Here is a 16,392-nt window from a genome sequence, read left to right as displayed (position 1 = left end):
AGTGATAACAACACAATTTTTAGCTTGGGATTATTGAAAGGTTAATAAGATTTATCTATTCAGTCACTGACTCACTCAGAGCAGAGATTTGGCGTAGGTTTTATTTTCCCCACACCAGTGAGTGTATCAGCTGGCTGTTGCACACAGCTCACACTCTCAGCCTAGCAGGGATTCCTCTCAAAAGGATTCTTAAATGCACCTTGTTAGGGGCAGATTACCTTGTATTCCAAGATCCTCTGGAAACAAAAGCCTCCTTATGTGATAAATTGAGATGGCTAAGGAAGAGAAAAAGACTGATTTTTTTGGTGATTTATTCAATAATAAATCAAGTGATCTTTCCAGTCTGTTGGCTTTGGAACACCACTCCCCAGTGGATACTGCCCTGTGTTCCTACATGCAGCCTTTTGGGTACAGACAACCATTTGGGTCCCCTGAGAGACTGAAGGGGAAGAATCTGTCAGGACTAGAAATCTGTTATTTTATGAATGAAAAATAAGCCTCCCCAGATTTAAAATGGTTTTGACTCTATCTACATCTTTAGTCCTTCCTCTATTATTACTGCAAACCAGCAAGCTCAAACAAACTTTTCCTGGTTAAAGTCCCTAAAGGAATGTTTTCCAGAAACCAGAATAAATAAACATAAACAAAAAAAGACATCTTAGCAAAAACACTTTCTGATCATCCTAAGTGAATAGTCCATAGTAACTCCTACCTTTGCTGCTTGCGAGTATCAGTAATATCCCAGCCCTCAGCAATTAGGCTTGTGTGTGTGTGTGTGCACAATCCCTCTGAGCAATTAATTGTTCCTCTATTGTGAATGATATCCCTGGAATTCTTCGGGAAACAAAACCAAACCCATAAGTCACAAGGTCTTAGGTACAGCTTTTGGTACTACATCAGTCTTTCAACTGTTCAACACCTTCAAAATGTGTCAATTAATATTCAGCTCACTGGGCAATATGAAAAGATTTTAAAAATACACAACCACAAATCTTGTTCTCCACATTATTTCTGTACTGTTCAACAATCAGGAAAGATAACGGCAAAAGAGCTGCCCAAAATTTCTCCCAAGTTCCACTATTCAGCATGTAGCCCATGTCTAATTAGTGGCACATTTTCTCAATCCTGAATATAGAATTAATAGAAGACTTGAACTTTAGTATTATACTTGTACACATGTATCCAAGTACCTTACAAAAACACTGATCTTAGCATAACACTTTTGACATATAAATTTTTACTTAGAAAACCAAAATCTTATAAGTTAATATCAGGACAGAAAGGGAAATACTTTGGTAATCAAAATATCTTGATGTCTGGACACTCCAGTTACAGACAGCCTGTTTTTTCAAGTATATAGTAGATAATCCCACATTATTTTCAAGAAATTCATGGACATACTGCAGTTTGAGTGTCATGCCCTGAAGTACAAAATTCTTCACCTTGTTATAGGGAACAGAAATCCTTCACTCATCATCTTCCTGCCTTTCAAATACTTCTCCCTACAAAAAGCCACAAACCCTATATTTTTAAGGGGGAAACACCCCCCCATATTTATCAATTACATTTTTTTTAATATGTACACCAATGCAAAACTGTAGAGCAATGACTGTGTTTAATAAAAAATGATTGTGAACAGGAAAACTGATAAACTGGAAAACCATGTACAAGTAACAAGATTATATTCCCATATTCCTATTCAACAGACCATCTGAAATCAACTGGAAATCTGAAACTCTCCTCTGCAACATTCACGTAAAAGCATCAGCACTATTCTAAACATAATAATTCCCACACAGGAGGATAGCAAGAGGCACTGAGAAAGTCTGTCATGGAAGATAAATGTCCTTTCCAGCTGTGAGACAGCATCTTCCTAGAGGACACTACAGGATACATATTTCTATAAGCTTTTTCTCATGTAAGATTTTAAAAAGAGGCAAAAAATGGAACAAAAAAAGTTGGGAGTTAGAATGTTATTAGTGCTGTATAATGCACAAGAAGAAGCAGTAAAATCTGGGAAAAACCTGCATTGCAAACTGCTGAAAATGTAACAAGCTGGACACAAGTAATGCAGCTTTGTCTTTGCCACACGTGATTTATTGAATGAGAAGCACAGCCTTGTAAACAACACACCTCCAGCTACTAAAAGCATGTTGAAAGAATAAAATATCCTCCAATGTGAAGGGATTGCACTTGGAAACAGATCATTGAAGTTTCTCAACTGCTTCAAATTTACCCCAAAAACATACAGACCAACCCCCCCAAAAGAGAGGCTAACCTAATCCCTTTATCAACCTGCAGTCGCTCTGTATGGGTAACTCAGTGTTAAATACATGTTGAAAATAATATCTGAAGACAACACTGTCTTCAGTACTTTAATCTGTTACTGAGAAAACTGCAAGACATTTCTGAAACAATAGATCACCCTTAGAAAGGGCAGTTACTTCTCTTAAATAATGAGTCCTAGAAACTCCAAGCCATGTTTTAACAAATGTATTCAGATTCTCAGCCTCTCCCTCCACTCCTTCATCTCTTATATTTATATATAAACTACTTGCAGCATCACTACATAGCCTCATAAAAAGAGAAGCACAGTACATTACGAAACAATTCGGGATGGCAGATGGAAGAACTTTCTGGTTGAACTCAGCGTTGTTCAGCAGCCTGTTTGACAGCACAACTCTGCAGTTCTGTGCCAGCCCATAGGTCAAACACAGTATGAACTCCAGCACTCACAGAGAGACCACAGGATGCTGAGCTGTTTGCACACAACATCCTCAGTAAGGTCTCCTGCCATTAGGAAACATGTGGTGCTCAAGCAGGGAACACCACTCCATTAACAACAACAACGAAATTATAAGCTTTCCTTGAATTAAATTAGAGCTTGAGCACCTTTTCTCGGTGCATTGCGAGGCAAAAGGGTTGCAGGTTGAGCTGTGCTTTTCTACGGAAAGGATCAACCTTTAGATCACTGGATTTTCCAACCAGGACATGATCAGCTTTGATATGTTCTGCTAATGTCACTCAATAGATTTCACAAACGAATAAACAGACACACTGTAGAGATGACTTCATTTCTCAACATTCCTTTCTCAAGAAGAACTTTACCATCAGAGATGCAGAGCTGTCAAATCTCATCTATAAGATTCACTCAACTCCCACCTTAAGCTCCTTTATAGTTCAGTTTCCCTCACAGCAACCCAAGAGCTTTTCCCCATCGTGAACAAACACGTCTGGTCAACTCACCACACATCTGTCAGATGAGGTAATAGGAGGATAAAATCTGCTTTGTAGCACCACACCTTAACGCCTCTCCTGGGCTGCAGCCCACCAGGGAGCCCAATTCCCTGGTGCAGTTTCCCTGTGCAGATCCAACATTTCTAAATAACCCAAAGTGCATGGGAAGCACCCATCCCACAGCTCAGGGCAGAGGTGTCCCCATGAGAGAGCAAGGGATTCAAACCTGCACATCAGAGGAAGAGAAACAAGAGGTTTGGAGACAATGTCAGCCAAGGATGCCTGGCCCACATGTGAGCAAAATCTGATTTGCCGGGCTAGAATCTCCCTGGGATCCTTGGCAGATAAAGGAGAGGCTGTCTAATCACTGAGGATCTATATGGGAGATGATCTCACATGTGGGATGTCCTCCTCAATTGTTTGTGAAGGGAGTAAGCCAGGATACTTAAAAATATTCTGCTTAAATAAAATAAAAATAAAAAGGTTAATTACTTATACACAGTGCAAATGTTTGGGAACAGGGACGTCCTACCCATGGAGGCAAAAGGAGAGACACAATTAGATTTCCAGGCCTCTAGGTGTGGACTGAAATTGGTTTAATAAATGAATTCATTGCTCCTAGATGTACTAAGTGCAGGCCTTATTGCTGTTAGAAACCAGCTCACAAGAAGATTACTCATGACCTGCTGTGGAGACAAAGGGAAGATATGAATGAATATGAGGTGTATGAGTGCTTTTAGATACTGGAACATTCCCTCCAGCCTGCAGAAGGAAGATTAGCTGACCACTTTGACACAGATTACTCAGACTCCTCGTTCCCCTGCTGCCACAGAATTGGGAAAGAAGGATTCAGCAGAATTCTGGGGAATACAGGATATTTCATTTTATATGTGCTTATATATATATCCCACTAAACTATTCTCACAATCCATGCACCAATTTACCTTCTCTGACCACTTTCTTATATTGAGCTCTGAAATTTTCATCAGCTTTTCATGTATTAATTTCTGCTGTAGTAGCAGGCAAAGCCCACAACAAGTCACTTAAAGGCATTTAAAGGCAGATATAGTATTGCTTGGCTCTCTCCAACTCTTCAATTGGATTGTGTCTCCTCAGTAACTTATTACAGAGATTTCTAAAATAAAAGTTTCATCTATACAAGTAATTTTCATGGAAGTTATTATACAACCCCCAAATTCTTGTGAAGTTTTTTGCATGCTTCTGTTCTGTGATATTTTGTCATGCAAATTATCAGTTCACCACTGCTCAGGAGAGCTCCTAAACCCATGCAAAAATATGGAAAGGGATAATCCTCCAAAAAGAGCAGCAGGATGGTACAAAGAAGAAGCCATTGTCACCCAACACATGTAAACCACAGCAAATCTCTCAAGTCCTCTCTGCTTCTGCTTGCAGCCAGCACAAGGAGAATCCCATCTCCTGGTCCAAGAGGTTATGCCATGGAAAAACACATCAAAGGCCACGAGGCTCACTGATATTATGGGTATACCAGGCATAAAATGCACACACTATATCAAATTGCTAAAATTCTCCTTTTTTTTTTCTGTGGCAAATAGGATTCCTCCTTTCCTGCCTGGCATATAACATCAGGTGTCCCAGCAAGCCTCTCCAGTAAAAACTAACAGGTTTTTTTTCCATTATAAAAGGTCAAGTTCCTAACAATTTTGCCATGTTAACTATCAAAAATTAGGTTTTTTTGCAATACTCACACTGCCTAGGGACATATTCTAGATGAACATTCTGACAAGAGCACGGAAGTAAACCCACCACATTGCTTTACTTTGTCATAGGTGTATGACATTTCCATTTTCACAAATTCATACACAAGTCTTAGGGCAGGCACCTCATACTTAGACATATTCTGTCAGGGAACATTTTTTTGCAGATGCTGTTAAAGTTTGTCTGGTTAAAGCCATATTTTAAGCTTGTGGAGGAAGGCATAGCTCATTCAAGTTCAATAATTCTTGCAAATGCTACCAAGTACATGAAGACAAGCTTCCCAATGGTAAAATTTAGGTGATTTTGGAAGAATGTGAAAGGGAAAAGAACCCAAAAAATAAACGAAAACCAACGACAAGCACACAAAAAACTAAATACAAAATGAAAAATATACTATGTGCAAGAGGTATTGGGCAACCTGATCTATAAGAATTGCTGGTTATGCCACTTACAGTGTATCCAAAACTGTTAATTCCATCTGTCTCCTGTTCTTACTCTTAACACAAGGGAGGTTCTTTCAAGACTTCTGTGACCATCTTTGTCATTCCTTAAACAAAGAAATTCAAACTCCTGGAGCAGCTGAGACTATTTTCTCAGTTAGAGGAAGCACCAAAACAAATAATTCCTTTGATGCCTTTTTCATCGAAACCAATATTATAAATGGTGCAAAAGTTAATTAAACTGTAGCTTGGGAGAACAAGGCACTGCAAGCTAAGACTAATACCCTGAGGCATCAGTATAGAAACAACTCAGTTTGGGAGGTTTCCCAGAACTTAAAAACTTGTCTTTGATTTTTAGACTACCAATCAGGTCTATTAATTGCAACAAATTTAACTAAGGAAGCACAGGGGCACCATTTTTGTTCAAGTTTGGATTTATGGACAATTGTGGGAAGGAAAACTAAAGAATTCCTTGGTATCCACTCCATTCCTTTTGTACTTTCTGGCATAATGTAAATGCTCTCATGCTTCTGTCTCAGAGAGCAAGAAAAACTGCACTAGCACAGGTCATGAAACGCCACTGTAATGTATCACAGTTAGTGGTTGTGAGACTTAAACATTATTTTGCTGTTTTCCACTTGGCTGCCTTTTTTTTTTTTTTCCCCCATTTGTCACAACTTCTCTCACCCTCACCCTTCTTGAGGTCTCTAGACACATAAATAATTGAAGACATTTAATGTGGGGAAGGTGTAACAGCATTTTGGCAAAGTAGTAACTCTGTCTTTAGTGCTCCACAGGAACAAAAGATTGAAGAGAAATTGTACCAGGGGCTGGAAAAAGGGACTCAGAGGGTGACATAAGTAGACCAGGGAAAAACTATCTGGTTTTGCTAGAGCTCAAAGCTATTGCTTCCTTCATGTTTCAGCCATCTGCAACAAACATTCTGTTCACACTCACTCCAGACTATAACCTACTCAAGCCAATCCAGTTTAGACCTTTTTTTCCAATGCAGAACTGCCACAAACCTTGGAAAGCATAATTTGATTATCAAGATTGACACTAAAATCTGTCCCCATGAAAATGCACGTCTCAGTTTTCGGTTTTCATCAAAGATTGAGAACTATCAGCCTCCAGTTCCGCTTCCAGCCTCCAGCAGATTTCCAGGTGTGCAGGAGTTCCCACACATAACTGAGTGTCCACATATGAGAGAATGACCATTTAAATTTGTGTCTAGAAGGACACTAAAAGGACTCTCCCCATCCATTTTGCCAGAGAACAAAGAGCCCAGTTTGAACTGCTTTAATTACAGAGATCCGACCTTTCTGGTGATGTAAGCTGATACAGCTCTGCTGAAGAAATTGAACTGTCATTGTATTGTTCAGTTGGCTTCAGCTCCGTTTTTAGTTTCCCTCAAACCCAATACTTTTAATACAATGTTGTTTTACAGCTGTTGGAGAAAAACCAAAAGGTCTCAGGTGGCCAGGGAACTGCAGTAAACCAGCACAGCCCCTGAGCACAATAAAGCATACTCTTCCTCTGGTAACTGAAAACATTTTCATCCAAAAAACATAATTTGTAGAATTTCTATTTATTTCTACAGAATCCAAAACACCTCAAGTACCACATAATATTTCATTATGACACTGTCCTGATCATGCTGACCTGCTATTTATGTTTCACTTTATGCCAGGGCTTCAAAACACAATGGGAGAAGTCAACCTCTGCTACTGAAGATTATATACTGCAGCGCACAAAACCCACAGACAGAAAGCCAAAATTATGCTGTGCCAAATTATGTGTACCATACTGTGCATTTATCAAACCAACATCCTCAGATTCCATCAGGTATTCACTGGAGATGCAGATGTAATAAGCTGGGTGGATCAATGCCATGGCATCCCTTAAATAAGAACAGTGGTGATAAGAAAAGTGGTAATGTATTAATAGTCAAAGAATATGGTCATGGCCTCTTAATTTCAGGATGTAGACATTTTATAGTACAAAAAGAAATTGCATTTTTCTAATGCAAGAACATTTGTTTGACTTGTCACCGACCAATTGAAAGATTCTCAGTTTTAGATTTCTGTGCAGTTTGCTAATTTTCTTTTTGCATTATCCAGAGCCACTGGTAAACAAAATATATCAAACAACAGGGAATGCATTTCAATATTAGAGGTATTTTCCACTGTTATTTTCAGGTACTCTTTCAAAAGAGCAAGTTTCTGTCTATGCTTTTAAAATGAACCACAAGATGATCAGGTATGCAAGGTCCTTCAAAACTCAACAGAAACCCACTGGGAGCAAAGAATCTCTTCCTAAACCACAAACACAGGCTGCTAATTGTCACTGGCCTCCTGCTTATTCCCTGTCTTGTTACTGGTCATTTTGTTATTAGAATTACCGATTAAACAACAACGAAAAAACAACCCTAAACAAAAATCTCCCATTCCTGGCTGTGTGAGGCTGCCACATGATGATACCTTATTCTGTCCCCACTCTTCTGTTCCTTGGATGTACAGTGAACACCTTGAACCTGGTCTCATTCCCTCTCCATTAATAAAAGCCAGAATTTCAAAAAGGACTTTTTTGAGAATACCAAAAATAAACACTTTGAAAAAAGTGCAGGTTTATGCATGAGGTGTGGTCTACTGCCAAGGAGAAGCAGTAGAATCATATCAAATCAGAAGGCAAGAGTATCAAAAAAAACTTGGGATACTTTTATCTTTTTGAGCCTTGGGCAATCAATAAACGTGTGCTGCATACAGGATGTACAATAAACTATTCCACCATAAACTCTTTGTGCAATTAAAGTGCCCTCATTTTTCATGCACTCATGGGGTTTTCATAGTTGAATCATAGCTGAATCAGCTGGTTGTGTGCTACTGATGGACATTGACACACCTCAAACAAACCTGCAATCATCCATGACATTGTCTGATGGCTGGTTTTGGTATCAAAACATAAGATATTGCACAGATTGAAAGTTCAGAAGCAGTTATTGCTGTTTAAACATTATCTTTTCAATTAAATGGAGAAAGGCCAGATGAAAAACACATTATTTGTGATATTGTTATGCATTTTAAGGGGGCCCACTACAGACATAATGAGCCTTTGAATCAATCTACAGTATATTTAAAATTAATTGAATGAAATTATTCTGTCTTTAGTAACAGGACTGGCTCAGATCAACCCTATCAGAAACCAGGATGGGAACAAGTGCAGAGATTCAATGACTGAAATCCAGAACCTTCATGATCTCAGTGAGCACAGGAATAGGCCAGAAGACAGACTGCACTGTTCAGAGACAGGATTTTTACAGATATCAATGATCCAAGCCTTCACCAAGCCTGACACTGAATTCTTAACTGCTTTTAGTCCCAAACATTGTCTTTTCATATTTGGAAACACGGTGTGGCAAACTAATATTAAAATGTTTTCACAAAATTAATCAGAAGTGAGCTCATAATTTCAATTCAAATATAAGGACTATGACATTAATTATTTAGACACCTAATTGAGAATGTGCACTTTCAAAACTAGCGTACCACAAATCATTTTGATGTGTTTCTGCTCTCTTCCACAATAAAAGTGAAATGTCACTGGCAAGGTCATGGATTAAAGTGATCTCATGGCAAACAGCAAATTCCTGCAAAATAAGAGGTTGTCTCAAAAAAAAAAAAAAATTGGTAAGAAAAAACTTGATCAAGAAGGACTTCTACTTTATCCTGGATGATACCATTTTAATAATCCCACTAAGGTTTCTCACAATCATAACCGAAACAAACCCCTGCCGAAATACATTCAGGAAAAACAGGAAATCCAAAGGAATATTATTTCTAGTGCCCCATGCTGACAGTCCAGACACCGGGAGAATGCTTGGCTAAATTTGAATAAACTCCATTCAGGTTCTGAATTCTGGGAAGGCCAAAGCCAAACAAACACTCCCTAAGGGAAGCACAGGGTTTACAAACACACATGGAATTCCCACCCCTCTTCCAGGGCACTCCTCACTAACCCTCACCAGCCAGGTGACACTTGTGTTTGCACAGGTTTCTCAAACTTCTCCACCTTCTTTGCAGCCATAATTCCCCAGCAGAGACAAAACACCAAGGAGGTACAACCTTCTCCCTCATTCATTTTCAGTCTTACCTAATAAATCGTTATTCTTCAGTGCATTAATCGCTGTTCCCCTCCTAACTCCTTCCTACTCATCCATATTGTTCTGACAGGGAGGGTTTCAAAGCTAGACAGAGTTAAGAACTACATTCCCATTAAAAGCTCATTATTTTTCCCCTCTAAAACTTCACACTGGTAGTAACAATAAAATGAGCTCTAATCTGGATATGGATGCCAGCAGTTAATAGACATTTTCACTACTGTAGCATCTAAATTTTAAAATATTTAAAAGGTATAAAATGCATCTCTGGAAAAAAAGGAATAGAAATGCTCCTTGAAAGACAAATATACTTGCACTCCAGAGCATGACTAGAGTCAAGGAAGCTGTTTTATAGTTGGCAGCTATGAAAAATGTTACAGAAACAACAGCTAGTTTAGAAAACTGCCAGGAAAAGTGGCTTCTGCAATGCAACCTCTGCATGCAGGCAGCTGTGTTGGTTTTTTTTTTACTATTAACCTTCACTGCAAAACTCAAATATGTTTCAAACATACAGGCTTCAAAAACACTCAGTTTCCTCATATTTTGGTCTTCTGGATTACTTTAGACAGGATTACAACTTGCCATTCCCCGCACAAATCCCATGGGTCTGGCTGCTGATGTTAACACACTCCATGATGCAGTTGGTGCCATTGCTGCACTAATGCCTACTGTGAATGGATGCTAATTCCTAGATCATATCTTTATTTAATTGAATTTGTATTTAACTGAAGCCTTCCAAATTTGCACGTGTGTGTAAGCACCTGTTTATCTTGGCATTATTATCCTATTTATTTTCTTGATATTGTGAGAATGGGAATTTGGATCCTTATTTCCTCCATTTTTCTCTTCCCTGACTCACCGGGCACCAGGGATTTTGTGCGGAGATTCTGGACAATGAGTGAGGTTTTAGAACCAATAATAAGTATAACTCTTTCCAGGACTGACCTTCTCTCGAGCTCTGCAATGACTGCAGAAGGAGGCAAGCTCAGATTCAAAGCACATAAAACTGCTCAAAAAGCCATTAGCTGTGTCATGCAGTAACTGCAAATGAAAAATATAATCTCTAGGTGACGAATGGCTTGCTTCCAAACACCACTTTTTCCCAGATATTCAATAGCAGAATCCCTGGAAACAATGTTCCCGTGGTCATGGACATTTTCTTCCACATTATTCAGGTAACACTTGCAACTTCTTTATCATACACATGAAAAAACCCCAACCCCAAATGTCTCCTCCAAGCTCCACTCCTGTTCAAGCCCTGGGAACACACTGGTTCTGTACACAATTCCTGCATTGTCTCCATCTCTGTATGTATTTTATAAACTGTATAAAAGCTTGGAGACCCTCATGCTGTGAACACGTTTTCCTCCCACCTGTGGATGCACTGCTACTTTCCCAGCTTGCCAGGCACAGTTTGAACAGGTGAAAGTTGGCAGAGTGATCCAAAAGTCACTGGAGCCCCACGTCAGAGACACAATTACAGTGAGCTGCATGTAGATCACAAGTCATCCCCACACAAAATGTAACCACTCCTAAAAAGCACAGGCTGTGGTGAGCGATAATCCTTCACACACACACACAAAAACATGTTATATGTCAACAATGAGGGATGCCTCAGGTAATTTAAGTATTCCAGAGGTACATTTAAGTGAAGGTGCAGAGCAACTCTCTTCAAAAGAAATAAAATGCTCATTTAAGGAGCTTCCTCGTTAATACCCATTTGTGGAATACAGTTCAAACCACAATGGAATTTTGTTTCGTTTCTGTTTCCATTTCTGTTTCTAAGCAATACAAAAAAGCATACCCAGGGAAAAGTTATGAAGAAAATAAAAAGGTCCAGATTAGAGTAATTGAATAGAGAAATTTCCGTGCAGGCAGAGAAATACTTAAAAAAAAAAAAAGAACCCAGACAAATTCAGTTCTCAAGCAATTGATTCTGTCCTGAGGCTATGTCCCAACATATGAAAAGCCCCACAAAATGGGGTCACTAAGTCACACCTAGGAAAGACTAAGAGACATGCTAAAAGCAGACCTTTTTGTTTGTTGGTTGGTTTTGGTTTTTTGTTGGTTTGGGTTTTTTTGGGTTTTTTTTGTGTACAACAGACCCAGGGTGTTTGGAGCAGAAAGAATGCAGAAAGCCTGACTGTTAAATATTGTACATATACGTTTGTGCATTCCCTCAATATAAAGAGTTGAGAAAAGTTACTGTGAAATTCAAAGAAATACGCACATAAGAGCTTCTTGTGCCTACCACAAATTACCCCCTACCTACCACCCTTAGAACCAAATCACCCGCTACCTACCACCCTTGGAACCAAATCCATGCCGGTCTTCAAGGTCTGTTCTTCGCACTGTGCTTGCCTGTTCTGCTTTCCTGTGTTTCCAGGCTCTGGGCTGACAAAGAACACAAGTGTGCTTGTCCCTGGCATGAACGAAGTTTGATTAGAAGGCAGAGTAAATGTAGGCAAGGCAAAGAGCAATAAACACTGGGAGACGGTGCTCAGCCACAACACAGTCCTGCGCTGCAGGTGTCTTCAGCAATGACTCCAGCAAGCAGATTCCCTTCCTCCCTCCACCCCACAAGGCCAAATATCTTACTAAGAGATGGTAGTTAATCATCAGATATTAAATTTATCTCTCTTGATAAGGTGACCTAGAACAAATCCAACAAGGATCCATATTACATTTTGTAATACAAATATGTTTTGCAGACAGGCAAACAACTGGGTGACTACACCATCACACTGAAAATTGTTTCATAAGGTCCTTCATGCCTGCTGTCTTTCCATTGTGAAAAATACAGCTACAACTGAAAATTCACATAGAATTTTGGTTAAATAAGCATTTATTCACCCCTAAAGAACTTAAGGTTTCAACTGCCACAAAATCTAAAAAAGCCAAACATGCGATTAAATATTTCTTAAGGATAAACATAGTGCTGAATGGAGCTTAGAAATGTTAACATGTTAAATAACTTCAAGTGTTTAAACACTGTAATAGTCTGTCTGGGAATTGTAGGTACACCTGAGCCTTACAAATCACATTCCTCAAACCTTACTCAGATCTATGAATAGTAACTCCCATCTTCCATAGTTGCTTAGATGGAAAAAAAAAAACATGGAGACCCCTGGATCTAATTACACTTAGGGAATAATTTATATTAAAGATACACAGGAAAATATATAGTGAAAGTCTAACCATTGATGTCAGAGAAACACAGAATGGCTTGGGTTGAAAGTGACCTAAAAGTTCATCCAATTCCATCCCTCCTGCCATGGGCAGAGATAGTTTCCACTTGACCAGGTTATTCAAAGCCCCACCCAACATAGCCTTCCACACTTCCAGCAATGGGCCATTCAAATTCCCTGGCAATCTGCTCCAGTACCTCACCAACCTGGGGAAGAATTTCTTCCTAATATTCAATCTGAATCAACCCTCTGTCAGCTTAAAGGCATTAGCCCTTGTCCTATCACTATTTGTCCTTGTCAGAAGTCCCCCTCCAGCTTCCTTGTAGCCTGCCCCTTAGGTACTGAAAGGTGCTACGAGGTCCCCCCAGAGCCTTCTCCAGGCTGAACAACCCCCATCTTCTCAGCCTGTCCTCACAGCAGAGGTGCTCCAGCCCCCTGATCATCTTTGTGGTCCCCTCTGAACTCACCCCAGCAGGTTCACATCCTTCCCCTGTTAGGAGCCCCAGAGCTGGATGCAGCACTGCAGGTGGGGTCACACCAGAGCAGACAAGAGGGGCAGAACCCCACTCCTGGACCTGCTGCCCATGCTGCTGTGGGTGGAGCCCAGGACACAGGTGGCTTTATGGGATGCAAGGGCACATGGCCAGGTCATGCTGAGCTTCTCGTCAACCAACACCCCCAAGTTCTTCTCCTCAGGGCTGCTCTCAGTATTATTGAGCCCTTTTACATCAAGGAGGTTGGGAAGCAAAGGAAAGAGACTGCATGGGGAGTGTGCTCTCAGAGATGATGGAGATTTCCTGATCATATGCCTAATTGAAGTGATAAGAGTTCATCATGATTGCTTGTTCTGGCCTCCCCTACATATGGCCCATAAGATTTCCCCATACTAAGTCTGGGTATAAATAAACCTGCCTTTAGGGGAAAAAACCAACCAACCAACCAAAACCAACCAAACAAATAAAACAAAACAAAAAAAAAAAAACAAAAACAAAACACAGAAAACCTCCCTGATTTAGTTTTTTAGTGATGAAAGACCTCTAAGAACTTATTAGCTTAATGACTACTTTTATTTTTAAAAAAAACCTGCCTTCAGGATGTCCAACTTCAAATTTCCAGCACTGGCTGATCTTAAACCCTTTTTTTTTTTTTTTTTTTTTTTTTTTTTTCCTTTTCCTTTCCCTCTTAAGTAAAGAGGCCATTCCTCACTACAACCTTTTTAGGCAAGGATCCAACCACTTCTTCTTCCTTTTGGATCCACCAAAACCAACATATACTCCCAGCATCTCTACAGCAAGGGTCGTTAAAATGCTTAATGGGCTGCACCTTGAACAAATCTCTCAGCTGAAGTGCACACAGCAAAACAGTAACACTTGTGCACTTCAGGAGTGATTGTTCCACCTGCTCCTCTGTCCTCTCAAATCCACTGAAAGGGTTACTTCCCTGGCAATCTCATTAAATGTTTCCTGCCATGGCTTTCCAAGAATCACTAACTCCGGGGTGCAGAATCCCTAATTGTTCCCGTGCTATCACTCCACGCTTGGAATACTGGAATGAGTGGTGGTTAGCTGCATTCAGTAGCTATCAAATACCCCTAAACTACTGTGTAATTGGTTCTTAGCCTCCATCATTTATTCTTTTCTTTGGACGGCCATAAAAGAAAATTGAAGTTATACATGATTGTATTTAAGAATAAGTAACTATATTTTTTTAAAGGAAGAAAAATGTAGGCAGCACACAGCTAGAGCCGATCTTCACCTGGGCGCCACGGAGCCACTCACCTGCTCAGCGGCGAGAACAACTAACTGCGAGCCCGTTCTTTACCATCCCTCCCACGGCACCACAACCCCAGACGGCATCACTGACGGGGAAGAGCCACCACCTTGGATTTTCCCGGTAACACGTTGCAGAAAGCACTGTTCAAAAATAAAACCCCAACCAAATACGCGGGCATCCCCTATCAGGTTATTAACACCAAAGCACCCGGGCTCCGGCGGGAGGTCTCCACCGTGCCGCAGGCTCTCTCCTCGCGTTCTTCTCTCAGGGTAAAGAAAAGGCAAAAAAAAAAAAAAAAAAGAGAACAAAACCGAAACACCCCCCCCCAAAACCAGTTGCTGTTAAGAATGACGGACTCACCAGGAACCTCGGCAGGGGAGGAAAACCGCGTACAAGCAGCACCGTCTCTGCCGAGGGCTGCTGCTGCCGGCTCCGCAGCCCGGCGGGGCGGGGAGGTGAAGCCCCTCTCCCGCGGGCTCTGCTCCCGGCTCGGGCACGGAGCGCACCAAGCGCACAGCCCGCACCGAGCCCGGACAGCCCCGCGCTCAGACGGGGCACGGCCAGCGACCCCGCAGGGACAGCCCTGCGACAGCCAGCCTGTCACCGCTCCCGCAGCCCGGGGCTCCCGGCCGTGGCTCCAGCCCAGCCGGCACCGGAGCCGCCTCCACCGCGTCCCCCCGCGCCTCTCCCGCTGCCGATCCGGCCCCGCGGCCGCGCTCCCGCAGCGCCTCTCGCCGGCCGGGAGCCGGACCGGGATAAGGGGAGGGATGCGGGCCGGAATCGGACCGGGATGCGGGGAGGGAGCCGGACCGGGATGCGGGGAGGGAGCTGGGGTTGCCCTCCCGACCTGCCGGGAGCGGGGCGGAGCAGCCGGCGGAGCGGGGCCGAGCGGGAGCGCCTCCGCAGCGGCACCTCTCCCCTCTCCTCCCTTCTCCCCTCTCCTCCCTTCTCCCCTCTCCTCCCTTCTCCCCTCTCCTCCCTTCTCCCCTCTCCTCCCTTCTCCCCTCTCCTCCCTTCTCCTCTCCCTTCCTGCCCGTCCCGAGGTGACACCCCGTGCCGTGCAGGGGGACAGTGGGGACCCAGGTCGGGTCACCCCATCTTTCCGACGGGGCTGGGAAGGGTGCGGATCCCGTTCGTGTCACCTCCTGGTTTTCAGCGAGGGTTTAGTAGTGCGGAACTGGCAGCTCAGGGGGCGATTCCGTGATTCCTCAGGAAGGGTTTGGAAAGAGGAGAACATGGTATTTACTTTATAGTTGTACGGTTTTTCAACCTTTATTAAATAACAGGTCTGCACCGGGTGAGGAAAGCATCCAAAAGGTGGAACTGTATTTAAGAGTAGAATAGAATGTACTTGTCATAGCTGTCCTCCTTACACCAATAGGCAACACTTATTAAGCTTCACGACTATCACTTTCAACAGTGGTTCAAGTGAGCTGGATTTATCAAACAGCTATATAAGTATTAAAAAATATTCCAAAATTCAAAAGTAACACAGCGAAAACTGCATCTCGATTAATCCAGATGAACAGAATGATTCATTCCCCCTCAGGTACCTGAACAGCTCCTATAGCAGGCACCTAAGAAAGATAAGGAAACTAATTTAGCACTTACATGCGTTTCCTTACCTGTTGAAATACTGTTCTGAAATTGGTGGAACAAACATAGGTAGGCCACATGAAAATAGTTGACCCTTTCTTTTTCACAGCTGTGAAATTTTATCACTTTCAAGAAATTCTGATGCATACAACCAGAATCTCCTGCTCAGCTTTCACATTAAAAAAAAAAAAAAAAAAAAAAAAAATCCTCAAATTATTTTTTAAAAATTGCTGGGTTTGTGTTATTCCAAATAATGCATGTATTG

At 41.6% G+C, this 16,392-nt stretch overlaps 1 protein-coding gene across 7 annotated transcripts in view; it reads right to left on the bottom strand.

Moving 5' to 3' along the window:
• SYTL5 (synaptotagmin like 5) overlaps positions 1-15,005 on the bottom strand; it is a 77,518-nt gene extending 62,513 nt beyond the window's left edge. For 2 of the 7 annotated variants that reach the window (XM_040057090.2, XM_058419324.1), the window contains exons 1-2: positions 13,226-13,346; positions 11,874-11,992 (exon numbers count right to left, since the gene is read on the bottom strand). The gene's annotated coding sequence lies outside the window, so the exon portion shown is untranslated. Of the gene's footprint in view, positions 1-11,873; positions 11,993-13,225; positions 13,347-14,536; positions 14,672-14,891 lie in introns of those variants that run through there. The other 5 variants (XM_040057089.2, XM_040057091.2, XM_040057087.2 and 2 more) reach the window with 4 other exon arrangements.
• Positions 15,006-16,392: the final 1,387 nt, after the last annotated feature.

The sequence above is a fragment of the Hirundo rustica genome, chromosome 2, assembly GCF_015227805.2.
Source record: "Hirundo rustica isolate bHirRus1 chromosome 2, bHirRus1.pri.v3, whole genome shotgun sequence".
Lineage (NCBI taxonomy): Eukaryota > Metazoa > Chordata > Aves > Passeriformes > Hirundinidae > Hirundo > Hirundo rustica.
Note: the sequence above shows the minus strand (reverse complement) of the source record. Positions and strands in the feature narration are given on the sequence as shown.